This window comes from Sinocyclocheilus anshuiensis, unplaced genomic scaffold (assembly GCF_001515605.1).
Source record: "Sinocyclocheilus anshuiensis isolate Anshui unplaced genomic scaffold, SAMN03320099.WGS_v1.1 scaffold331, whole genome shotgun sequence".
Taxonomy (NCBI): Eukaryota; Metazoa; Chordata; class Actinopteri; order Cypriniformes; family Cyprinidae; genus Sinocyclocheilus; species Sinocyclocheilus anshuiensis.
Window position 1 is genome coordinate 336,736 of NW_015552556.1, and position 13,381 is coordinate 350,116.

Genomic DNA, 13,381 nt, shown 5'->3' on the forward strand with positions numbered 1-13,381 from the left:
AGACCAGCACGCCCATGGGCGCACAAATGGGTGCAAATGCATTTGCTATTTAAACAACGTGGCGCAGGATGGAAAAATGAGAACTGCGTTGGGCTGAAACTAGCAAAAACACTTGCGCCGCGCCTTGCGCCGGGTGTATGATAGGGTCCCTAAAGTCAATGGCGCAGTATTTTTTTATTATTTGAAGAGCGCGTTAGTATAGGCGGGTGCACAACGCACGTACACTCTGCTTATTACACACACAGCAGCACACAAATATGCCAAATATTAAAAATGAAAGGATTACCATGTAAAAGATTATTATTTTGTATGCTACATAAATATAAAAATGCCTACATGTCATAATGAATAGTCATTGCATGTATCAGAATTAGGCTACCTATTTGCTCGCGCACAAGCAGCTCCGTTTCCTCTCTGAGACACGTTCAGGTGCAAGTTCAAGCTCTACCCGTTGCACAACGTTTTGCAACGGTTTCCGGTTTGAACGGCATGCTTCCTGAAAACGGTGTGCAACAGGGTTTGAGATACGTTTTCTCTTGTTTGGTGGGTGTGTCAAACATGTCAGCCCAATCAGCAGCAGCATGTAACCGTTTCCATTTAAAAAACGTTTTGCACCGTTTTGTCAGGGCTGAACGCAACCCAGTCTTTGCACTTGCAAATTCCGCCGTGTAAAGCGTTTTGCCTAGCTCCGCTTCGCGAGCCTCTGCTGACTGCGCGCGCACCTTCCCAAACGGACGAGGCTTTTATACTTGTTTTATACAACTCGCCGTTGTACTATTCTTTGAAACAACAGGGGGCAACGAGGAGTAATTGTCCTCTAAAACCAACGAGATTTGAGAATCACCGGTGAGAAGTCATTTGCCGGTACAAGATTTCTCGCGTGATGAATGAGTTGATGAATTAATCATTTCTTTATGTACAAACTGATTATTAAATTAAATAAATAAATAAACAAACTGATTAAAATTAAGAGCTTTTGTGTTTATTTCGCATCAAACACAAGACAACTTTAAGCAAATAGTGTATAAATAGTATCTAAATGAATTCTATTTCTATTTTTATACAATAAAATAAAACGTACTTCAATTAAAAAGCCTTGGACAAACTATGCAAAAAAACTCTACATTGTTTTCCCTCAAAGCCTTGAAAGTTGCACCTGGTGGAGTTTGAACTTCACATCAAACTGCTTCTGTTTCACACAAATGCCGAGTTGCTTTGAACTCGTGCATCTTCGGAAGCGGAGGTGCGTGGAAAGGTACAAAAAATGTCGTGCACACCACCACGCGAAACGACGTTGCGCGCACTCAAAGCGAACTTCCGGCCAAAACAGCGATGACATCATATTTGCCGCGCGCACCTAAGCGAACTTGCGGACGCGTTGAGTATAAATCAGCCTTAATAGCGAATACGCCATGGCGCGAGCGCAACTGGCTCTTAAAAGGAATGGGAGATGAGACTCTGATTGGTTTATAGCATGTTATGCCCAAAACACACCCATTACTCATAAAGAGAATAGGGACAACCCTTTTAGACCATGCGCAGGGCGCGCCAACCGTTTTTCCCGTCCTTAAACTTGCAAAAGTGGATTCGGACACCCCCTAAGTGTACCTGCTGCCGTGCGCTTTAGACCATGAGATCAGATCGTTAAAAGAGGGCCCTCAGTGTCTCACAATGAAAAATGAAATGAAAATGTCTCTTACATAGTTGTTTTCACCAAAGAATGGCCTTCTCAGCTGCCATAGTTGCAACTCTTGCGTCATCAGAACAGGGTGTTCAACGCACCACCGTTTCCATTTAAAAAACGTTTTGCACCGTTTTGTCAGGGCTGAACGCAACCCAGTCTTTGCACTTGCAAATTCCGCCGTGTAAAGCGTTTTGCCTAGCTCCGCTTCGCGAGCCTCTGCTGACTGCGCGCGCACCTTCCCAAACGGACGAGGCTTTTATACTTGTTTTATACAACTCGCCGTTGTACTATTCTTTGAAACAACAGGGGGCAACGAGGAGTAATTGTCCTCTAAAACCAACGAGATTTGAGAATCACCGGTGAGAAGTCATTTGCCGGTACAAGATTTCTCGCGTGATGAATGAGTTGATGAATTAATAATTTCTTTATGTACAAATTGATTAAAATAATCTTAAGCTTTTGTGTTTATTTCGCATCAAAACCAAGACAACTTTAAGCAAATAGTGTATAAATAGTATCTAAATGAATTCTATTTCTATTTTTATACAATAAAATAAAACGTACTTCAATTAAAAAGCCTTGGACAAACTATGCAAAAAAACTCTACATTGTTTTCCCTCAAAGCCTTGAAAGTTGCACCTGGTGGAGTTTGAACTTCACATCAAACTGCTTCTGTTTCACACAAATGCCGAGTTGCTTTGAACTCGTGCATCTTCGGAAGCGGAGGTGCGTGGAAAGGTACAAAAAATGTCGTGCACACCACCACGCGAAACGACGTTGCGCGCACTCAAAGCGAACTTCCGGCCAAAACAGCGATGACATCATATTTGCCGCGCGCACCTAAGCGAACTTGCGGACGCGTTGAGTATAAATCAGCCTTAATAGCGAATACGCCATGGCGCGAGCGCAACTGGCTCTTAAAAGGAATGGGAGATGAGACTCTGATTGGTTTATAGCATGTTATGCCCAAAACACACCCATTACTCATAAAGAGAATAGGGACAACCCTTTTAGACCATGCGCAGGGCGCGCCAACCGTTTTTCCCGTCCTTAAACTTGCAAAAGTGGATTCGGACACCCCCTAAGTGTACCTGCTGCCGTGCGCTTTAGACCATGAGATCAGATCGTTAAAAGAGGGCCCTCAGTGTCTCACAATGAAAAATGAAATGAAAATGTCTCTTACATAGTTGTTTTCACATTTCTTTAACTAGTGCTGTTGAACAGGCAGCTTCACTAAAAGAAAAATATTTGTTCACTTCAGTTCAATCAGATGATCATGAAGTCATCAGTGCCCGTCATGGCCCTGATCGCACTAGTGGTGTCCAGGGTGCAGGCATTTATTTCAGTTGGGGGTAGCAGAAACACCCATGTGACCATTACTGACCATGTTGTAATGGCGAAGATCCATGAGGTGTGTGAAGCAGTGGCTGAATCAGAAGGAAGAGATTTCAAACCCACGGTGAGTCTGTGTACAAGCAGAGGCATAAAACAAAACTACCATGAAAGCTGTGCACTTCTTTGGAAGACATATAGACCAAGTCATTTTTCAAAATGATGACACATAATTTAATTTCCCACTTTAACTCAGGGCCCATCAGCAGAAGAGCTGCTGCGTGCGTGTCTGGGCAGAGCCACAGGTGAGGTATTGGGGGCCAAGTTCCGCACAGCACTGAATCAGATCTACAAGCAGAATGGCTTTGTGGACCAGGACTTCATGAGCAGCGCACCACACCACTTCAATAATGAGGCCTTCAATGAGGGACGCAACCTTATCATTCAGGGGACTGCGGCCATTAAAGTGAACATCCGCACCGACAACTTTCAGTCTGCCCGAGAAACACTGGGACGAGTGTGTCACACACTGCAGGTCAGCAAGAGGGCGATAAATCAGTATCAGTGACATTGCACAAGCATATTGCCTCAGAATTGCTCAAGAACATGTTTTTATTAACTATTTGTTGACACTTTTACCTATTGAAAATACATTAAGGACTAAAAACATACAAAATCTAAACCACTAATAAATATAAATATACATGTTTCTCTAAAAGGTGTGTCTTTAAGCAACAACACAAATCTATATGTATGTATACAGTGGTATATACACAAAAATTACTAGAAAATCTCAAAATTAAAATGGATTATTACAATTAATGGCAAAATGAATGTTTGAAAATGTAAACTGATATTTCCTACTGACACACTACAGCAAAAGATAAAAATAACTGACTTAAAACCATTTTTAGCTGGTGAAAACACTAGAGTTCTAATAATTTTGGCCACCACTGTATGAGTGTGTATGTATATATATATATATATATATATATATATATATATATATAATCATCTGGAAGGATAAAAACATAATATATAATAAGTTTTTTTGCTAATGGTTGTGACACGTTTCCTTAAAAAGGTGTATCTTTAAACAAACACAAAATAAAACTTCCATCTTTAATATTGTCACAGCCCATGGTTGTAGATAGCGCATGAGGAAGGAGTAACCAAAATAGACTTTAATTCCACTTTAACATAAATAACAGGCGAGCTAAATAGCATCAATGCACGTGTACCATTAAATCAACATTAATCCAGGACGGAGAATAGACAGAAACTGAAGGCTTATAAAGACAGGGAAACAAAGGAGCAAATGAGATGATCAATCAACACAGGTGAACAGAATGAAGGTGATGAACTAATAATGAGAACAGGAACCAAACCAAATAAGGACAAACAGGAACATACACGTGACAATTATGTTAATTCATGTTTTTCCCCCCAGGATTTTTACAGCCACAGTAACTGGGTTGAATTAGGTAACAAAAGTCCATATGCCAACCTCATCAAACCGGATCTCAACATTGAGAAGATTGCAGGTACATAAAGCCAGTGGGTGTGATTTATGAGAGAGACTCATATGTGAAAAAAAAAGAGATTACTCAATTTTTTTAGTGTTGACATGTCCAGTGTTCATGTGTAATAGGTCTTAATAATCAATGTTTTTAATGAAAACTGGAGATAAGTGAACAGATGACTTGGTGCTTAACTGATAACAGGTTACACTCAGTCGGGAGTAAATATCATATTATGTGATATTAATCTATGTTGACTGTTCCTAAACAGCAAATAAGTAAATTGAGTGCATGATTGTGATGTGAATGTGTTAATGTGCAGACATTGCAATGCCAACATGCAGTGACTGTGCCAGTGGTACCTGTCCAAACCAGCTGCTTCCTGCCATTCTGAATGGGAAGTACCTCACTTCAGGATATATGGGCTTGTTCTCCCCTAAAAAACCTCAAGGTGAGGAGACCTACCAAGAGACACGGATGAGCAAACATACTGCAAAAAATTCAAGTTGAACTCAAAATGTATTAGCAACTACTTAGTAACTTTACAGTCTTGGTTTTGCAAAACCTAGTAACTATGTAAATAGATGAGCTGTTGAAAACACAAATCAAACTCAAATGACCAAGTTTTGGTGTTCAGCCCTTTTAAATTGTCGTAACTGAGCGTGGACTTATTTCAAAAAATGTTGTTGTAATTAGGATGTTGGTGGATGTTGTAAGGTTGTGGCTCAACTTATTTCCTGACACATTTTGCACATTTGTTTTCTTTCCATTATTACATAATACAGCAAAATCTATTTGATATATTGTGTTCATGGGGTAAGGAGTGGTTTCAATTAAGCAGTGTCCAAATTTACCAAAGAAAACAACTTTTTGACAGCAATTAAAAAAGTAAAAGCAGAACTAAAACATCTATTAGTTAAAATAGTGTAGTTCAAGTATAGTGTAAGTGAAAAAAGCTAAATCAAAATGCCTTTGACGTATAAAAAAAATAAGGTATCTGATTTATTCCATTTACTCACTTAAGCAACACTTCAATAGGGATTAGAAGTGGAAAAAGGAGCGAAAACTACTGTTTAAAAGTGGATTTGAGAAAGTTGATTTGGAGAGAAGTTTTAAAACTTCAGAAACTCTTATTCAGTGTTGGGGATAACGCATTACAAGTAACGTGAGTTAATCAGGTTACTTTTTTTAAAGTAACTAGTAAAGTAACGCATACTTTTTAATGTAGAAGGAAATATCTGAGTTACTTTTTCAAATAAGTAACTCCAGTTACTTTGTTTCCCATGTATTGACTGACAGCTCTGGTGTTGCCATGTTGAGAGAAATCGGGAGTAAGTGCAGAGGTGTTGTGTGCGCTGTGTGAACATGATGTTACTGTAGTTCTAGACTAAATATGAACATGTATTTACTCATCTCACCTGCACAAAACAAATTCAGTATTCCTCAAAATCAATAAAAACAGTCAAATACAAACTCAGAATATTATACAAACCTGCAATAATTAAATGTTAAATAAGACAAATATAATTTATGTATTTAATCCCATTTTATTAATCAATGTCTTTGCTACTGACCTTCGATAATCCAATTCAACCATACTCGTAAGCAAAAACGACACATTTGCGTTTGCTTTTTGTTATTGCTGAATAGTGTTGAACTTTCTTATCTTGTGTCATATTCTTCATGCAATTTGTTTGAACCCTCTACTGTACAGACATGAATTTACAGGCATATTCATTTCACTTTTGGTTTCTTATATAACTTTTTTTTTTATATTAAAAACAAAAAAGCAAGCCCTGCCCAGATTTAAAAAGTAACTCAAAAGTAACATAACACATTATTTTCCATAAATGCAATTAGGTACTTTTTAGGGAGTAACGCAATATTGTAATGCATTACTTTTAAAAGTAACTTTCCCCAACACTGCTCTTATTTGTGTTTTATGTGTAAAAGGAAAATGTAGCCATGGTGGGGAGACTGATCTCAGCAGTAGCCAGAATCCTCGAGGTGGGATCAGTAAAGATGAGAGCCATTCCCATAATGCTAATCTCCACAAGAATGCTGTGAACCTGGCAGCTGAAGCCACAATGGAGCTGCTAGAGGACATCCGTGGAGCTATAGGAAACTATAACTACCTTCGGTATGGAGATATATTCCTCATATCTTTAGACAAACCTTCTTAAACTTTTAAGAGATTTTATAACTTGCAAAGCTGGGAGTTGTTCTCTTAAAGGGATACTCCACTCCAAAATAAAAATGTTGTCATTAATCACTTACCCCCATGTCGTTCCAAACCCATAAAAGCTTCGTTCGTCTTCGGAACACAATTTAAGATATTTTGGATGAAAACCGGGAGGCTTGTGACTGTCCCATTGACTGCCAAGTAAATTACACCGTCAAGGTCCAGAAAAATATGAGACATCATCAGAATAGTCCATCTGCCATCAGTGGTTCAACCGTAATGTTATGAAGCGACGAGAATACTTTTTGTACGTGAAGAAAACAAAAATAACGACTTTATTCAACAATTTGTCTCCTCTGTGTCTCTCCGCATCACTGTAGCGCCATTTTGGAGAATATCTGTTGAACGCAAACTGCGTACGCTATTCTGTGTCAGCCGCGACACAAGGATACGTTTTCTAGGTGTATTTACACTTTGATTTGAACGAAAACAGCGCATCCGTGCAGCGCGGCTGACACAGAATAGTGTACGCTGCTTGTGTTCAGAATGGTGCTACGTTGATGGTGCAGTCGTTATTTTTGTTTTCTTCGCATACAAAAAGTATTCTCGTCGCTTCATAATGTTACGGTTGAACCACTGATGGCAGATGGACTATTCTGACAATGTCTTTCATACTTTTCTGGACCTTGACAGTGTAATTTACTTGGCAGTCAATCGGACAGTCACAAGCCTCCCGGTTTTCATCCAAAATATCTTAAATTGTGTTCCGAAGACGAACGAAGCTTTTAGGGGTTTGGAACGACATGAGGGTAAACAATTTTCATTTTGGGGTGGAGTATCCCTTTAACAACCTGTTCTCTACACCACTGTTCAAACGCTTGAGGACTGTAAGATTTTTTTTGAAAGCCATTAATATTTGTATTCAGAAAAGATGCATTAGATTTATCAAATATTTGTGATGTTACAAATATATTTCTATTTCTAATAAATGCTGTTCTTTTCTATTCATCAAAGAATCCTGAAAAAACATATCACAGTTTCCACATTTTTTAACAGCACAACTGTTTTCAACTTTAATAATAATAAGAAATGCTTCTTGAGCAGAAGATACATTGTCTTATTGCCCACACACATCTTAATGGTGTATGTAAATATAAATGTTTTTTTTTTTAAATCTGGTTTTGAATCCATTAGCCAAAATATTTCTCTTTTTCCTCCTCCATCAGGCTGATGGGTATTTCGCGATCTGCAGTGCTGGCTTTTGTGATCGACACCACAGGCAGTATGGCAGACGACATTGCAGAGGCCAAGAGAGTCGCCTTCAACATTATCGACAGTAAAAAAGGAACTCAAGATGAACCATCTGAATACATTCTGGTGCCGTTTAATGATCCAAGTGAGAGCAAAAAACATACATAACATATAGCACATAAAAATATTTGGTAAAAAAACAACAATTTTAATTACACTGAACTGTTTTTATTGATGCAATTTATTTATTACCAACATTGGTTCATTATCTTGTTTTTTCCCCCCCTCAATTTTCCTGTGAAAAAAACATGCAGTGCTGCCTTAGTATTTGACCGAAATTAGGTATCTTAGGAGACATAAGCAAAATGAAGCATAATAAAGGCTTTGTGATATGGTGACTTCAAATATTGTCTTTGTAGGTAGCTCACTAGGATTTGAAATAAGGCAATGATGTACTTTTTGTCATTCGTATTATGGCAAAAGTGATCAGATATATAGTCTAAATCAGGGGTGGGCAAACTTGGCCCTTCCAGGCCACTTTCCTTCAGAGTTTAGCTCCAACCCTAATCAAACACACCTGAACCAGCTAATCATTGTCTTCAAGACTACTAGAAGGCTACAGGCAGGTGAGTTTGATCAGGGTTGAATCAAATCTCTGCAGGAAAGTGGCCTGGAAGGGCCAAGTTTGCCCATCACTGGTCTAAATGAATATAAATCTAAATTATTTACAGACACAATATGTATATATTTTGCATGAATTTGTAGAATTTGGACCCCTAATAAGAACCACAGACACAGATGTGATGAAATCAGAGATCTCCAAGATCAGAGCTGATGGAGGAGGAGATATCCCAGAAATGTGCCTGTCAGCACTTCAGGTACTGTGTTGTGTGGCCTTTCAGCCAATCATCTCAGTTGTCATATGTGAATACTACCAATATAGTTCCCAGTTAGAACTAAGAAATATTAGATTATTGAACAAGGAGTCAAGGTTCCTCTTCTTTCTAACCTTCGGTTTCTCCCACAGTTGGCTCTGACAGGAGCTCCTTCCTCCTCATATATATATATATATATATATGTGTTCACGGATGCTTCACCTAAGGATACACACCTGGAGAAAACCATAGCTGCCCTTATTAGCAGCACCAAGACTACGGTAAATCTATCCATCCTTGTTTCACATGCAGTCCATGCCATCATAAAATTCACCAGCCCTCCATCAGTTTCCCACTTTTCCATCTCTTGGCCTTTCTTTTCAGGTATCTTTCTTACTGACCGCATCAAGCAGGAGGAGAAGGGCATTGAGTGCATCGTCACAGTTTCAGATGTATTATGACATGGCCTTGGCCTCTGGCGGTCAAGCCATTGAGGTCTCCAAGTCCAGCATCTCTCAAGCCACTGACATCATTGTCGACACCTCTACATCAGCCCTGGTATGATCAGCGTCTTATAGTCTTTTCACAATTGTCAACATCTCACAAACAAAATGGTTATGCTAGCTCACTGACATTGCAAATACAAAAAACAGCATCTTCAAATAACTTTCTATTATGTCTTTTCATTTTTGCAAATGTTTGCACACTCTTTCTTTATCTATCAGGTGACAATTCTTCAGTGCTCTAGGGATCCAGGACGTGTAGAGAATTTCCCCTTCTTACTGGACGGGTCTGTGTCCAACACTACCATCTACATCACAGGAACTGGCCTCACGTTCAACCTGCGCAGCCCCACAGGTAAATTCAGTGACACCTTTAACTAAATAAACTAAAATACAAATATTTTTTTGTAACCAAAATACATTTTCATGATTTAAAAAAAAGAAAAGAAATAAATTAAAACTAAATTAAAAAATGTAAAACTATAATAACCCCAACAAGAATTGATTGTATTATATTGTGTTAAGCTTCAATATAAGATATCAAAGTTCCTCTTTTATCGCCTAACGGAATACACTTGCTTCCAGGAGTGACTCAATCGAACACTGTTGTCAACGGACCTCTGGGAACAATTCAGAGAGTGGGAAACCTGCAACGAATCCAAGTAAACGGAACAGAGATGGGCCTGTGGCGCGTTGACATGACGACAACGCGGCCCTACTCCATAAAAGTGATGGGTGAGCCATCATGTACTTATTTGATAAATCAATGCAAAGCCAAACACTAAAATTATTGCCAACCTGTTATGAGAAGAATACAGATAAATGCCAAGTTCTCTCATGAAACTCAGGCATGTTGGGTCCTTAACGCAAACTATGATATTATTTACAGCATAAACCTACAGCGTTAAACCAAGCTGATTGGTTCATGTTGCACACACAGCCACTGAGTTTGCTGCTTTACATTTAAATGGCTGGTTAGCATTCGCTTGAGCATTTCAGAGTTCAGCTCCACCTGTATAGATCTGCTACATAGACTATTTGTGCAGCAGCAGTATGTCTTAAATACAGCACCGTATCGACAGCAATATCAGCAATAATCTAAAACAACAGCAATAACCAACAACAGCAACAATTCAGCAGCAGCAGCAGCAGCAGCAGCAGCAGCATAGCAGATCTATTCCGCCAAGACCAAATACATTAACATTGTCATATCCATTACCATGATAACACCTTCAGAGAGTTGTCATGATAGAAATGTATATTTGTTCTTTACTCTTGTAATATTAAGAGGAAAATGGCTAATGTGGAGTATTGATTAAAAAAACATTGTAATTAATTAAAACAATTTAATTAGTAATTTTGATAGTAATAAAAATGCTGTGGCACTCTGAGATGTATGTTGATAATATTCAGACCCTTTTTTGCCTTTCTAATTTGAAACCATGTTTTACAGGTCAGAGTGCGATTACATTCATCTACGACTTTGTGGAGGAATTCAAAGGACCCCATCCTGGATTTGCTGCCATTGATGGGCGGCCATCAACAGGTTTAAACCGTTGTGCTGTTTAACCATTAAACAATTCTTATTGAATGATTTGAATGGAAGTGTACAGATATTTTGCTCTTTATTTAGGCTCACTGGCTAAGCTGCTGCTAACACTGACAGGAGAGAAAGGTCCGGAGGCTCTAGAGCTGCAGGAGGTTGTTCTCATGGAGGTGTCCGGGGTCAAAGTGTCTAATGGAACCATTGAGAAAATGGGTAATGGAGATTACCTGGTTACTGTGAACGAAGTGCCAGAAGGAGAGTTTGTAGTAATGCTGAAAGGAAAAGACAAGACCTTCACCAGCCTGTTCCAGAGGCAGACCACCACACAGATGTCTCAAGTCTAAAGTCACCATCAAGGTACAAACTGCATTCTTAGTGCATTCTTCTTATTAAAACTTGAAATTAAAAATTGATTATATTTGTGGACTGTATTATTTAGCTGATTTAAGTGTTGTGCTGTTAGCTTAGCAACGTGCTAACATAAAAAACTAGTGGGTCGAGTCTCTTGTATGAAAATCAGTCACTTGTAAGTTCCCATTATACTTCCTTTAGAAGGCAGTAGGCTGCTCGCTAGTTGTTTAAACAAATCAAATTTAAATTCTAATGAAATTTTCTCTCCATCTACAGGCAATAGCAGACAGCTCCATGCTACCAGGACAAGTATTTAAACTCAATTTTACTGTTACAACCAATGGAACCAGTGGTATCTACACAATCCGTGCAAGGAATGACAAAAACATCCCTATGACACATCCATCAACGTAATTTCTTCACTTGGTTCTCAAATCACTCCGTAATGACTGACATACAAGCTTTAATCAGCTTTTCTTATCAAGAACAAAACTCTTTGCTACAATTCTGTTTCTTTGCCCTCACAGGCTCAATCTCGTGAGTGGCGGCAGTGCTCAGGGGACAGTGTCTCTCACTCCACCTGGTAATACGGTCTCAGGCACAGATGTTACGCTAACCATCGAGGCAGAAAGCCCTGGAGGAAGTGATTCTAACTATGCTGTCCTTCGCCTTTCTGTTCTCTCCAAGGTAACCTCAGAGGTTTCAGACAGACTGATAAAGCAAACTGCTCTTGTGCAATTTATAAGATAAGGAAATGGAATGAGGCATACTTATATGTGGGATGTTATTTCAGTCATTTCAGATTCTCTGCTGATTTTGCACTAGTGGCCCACTAAGAAAATGGACAGTTTAGATTTCTAAATGATTTCTGTGAGTGACAGCCAATTGTTTCTTCACACAAAACAAATTGTGTTTGACTTGTTTAATATATAATACCATTCAAAAGTTTGGGGTCAGTGTGATTTTTTTAAAAATTTTTTTTGTAGAAATGAATTATTTCATTTAGCAATGATGCATTAAATTGAGCAGACGCTGTAGTGAATACTTTGACTTAGTTTCAAAAAATATCTATTTTACATAAATACTGTTCTTTGCTGAATTTCTATTCATCAATGAATCCTGAAAGAAAATGTATCATGGTTTTCCACAAAAATATAAAGCAGCTCAACTGTTTTCAATATTGCTAATAATAATTATAAATGTTCCTTGAGCAGCAAATCAGCATATTAGAATGATTTCTGAAGGATCATGGGACACTGAAGTAATGATGTGTAATAATGATGCTTTGCCATCACAGGAATAAATATATTTAAATAGAAAACAGTTATTTTAAATTATAACAACATTTCACAATGCTATTGTTTTTACTGTCATTTTAATTAAATGTATATACCACATAATTCAATACTAAGCTGTTGTTTCAACTCACCCTTTACTGTTTCATCCAGGTTACTGACTTCACACCTCCAAAATGTGAAATTGTCAATGTACAGGGTATTTGCTACTCCTCCTCTTGCAACTCATCAAACTGGGAACTGTCTGTCAACATCACAGACGGTAATGGCACAGGCATCGAGAGCATTTCCATCCAGCAAGGCAGTGGAAAAATGGCTGTATTAGATCAAAAGGGTGCTTCTACTAAATACTGAGCAAAGGGTCTGAATACTTAGGACCATGTGATATTTCAGTTTTTCTTTTTTAATAAATCTGCAAAAATGTCAACAATTCTGTGTTTTTCTGTCAATATGGGGTGCTGTGTGTACATTAATGAGGAAAAAAAATTAACTTAAATGATTTTAGCAAATGGCTGCAATATAACATAGAGTGAAAAATTTAAGGGGGTCTGAATACTTTCTGTACCCACTGTATATTTTGAATATCAATAATAAATAATTTGACAAATATTACGCTGATTTCTAAATATGCATTCAAAGAAATTCTATTAATATACACTTAAGGACAATGACAGTTATACTACATAAAGGATTTTTGTTATGTGCCATAAACATAAGGTCATGTGTTAGCTAACTTAGTGTTTTGTGCTTGCATTGAATGATGTGGTACATGTTGCAACATGAACATATAATCTAGACTATCTCAACCAGCTATCCAAATGTTAACAACTTAACATAAATTG

At 38.2% G+C, this 13,381-nt stretch overlaps 1 pseudogene; it reads left to right on the forward strand.

The window, feature by feature from the left end:
- LOC107664546 (von Willebrand factor A domain-containing protein 7-like) overlaps positions 1-13,381 on the forward strand; it is a 19,861-nt pseudogene that overhangs the window by 5,854 nt on the left and 626 nt on the right.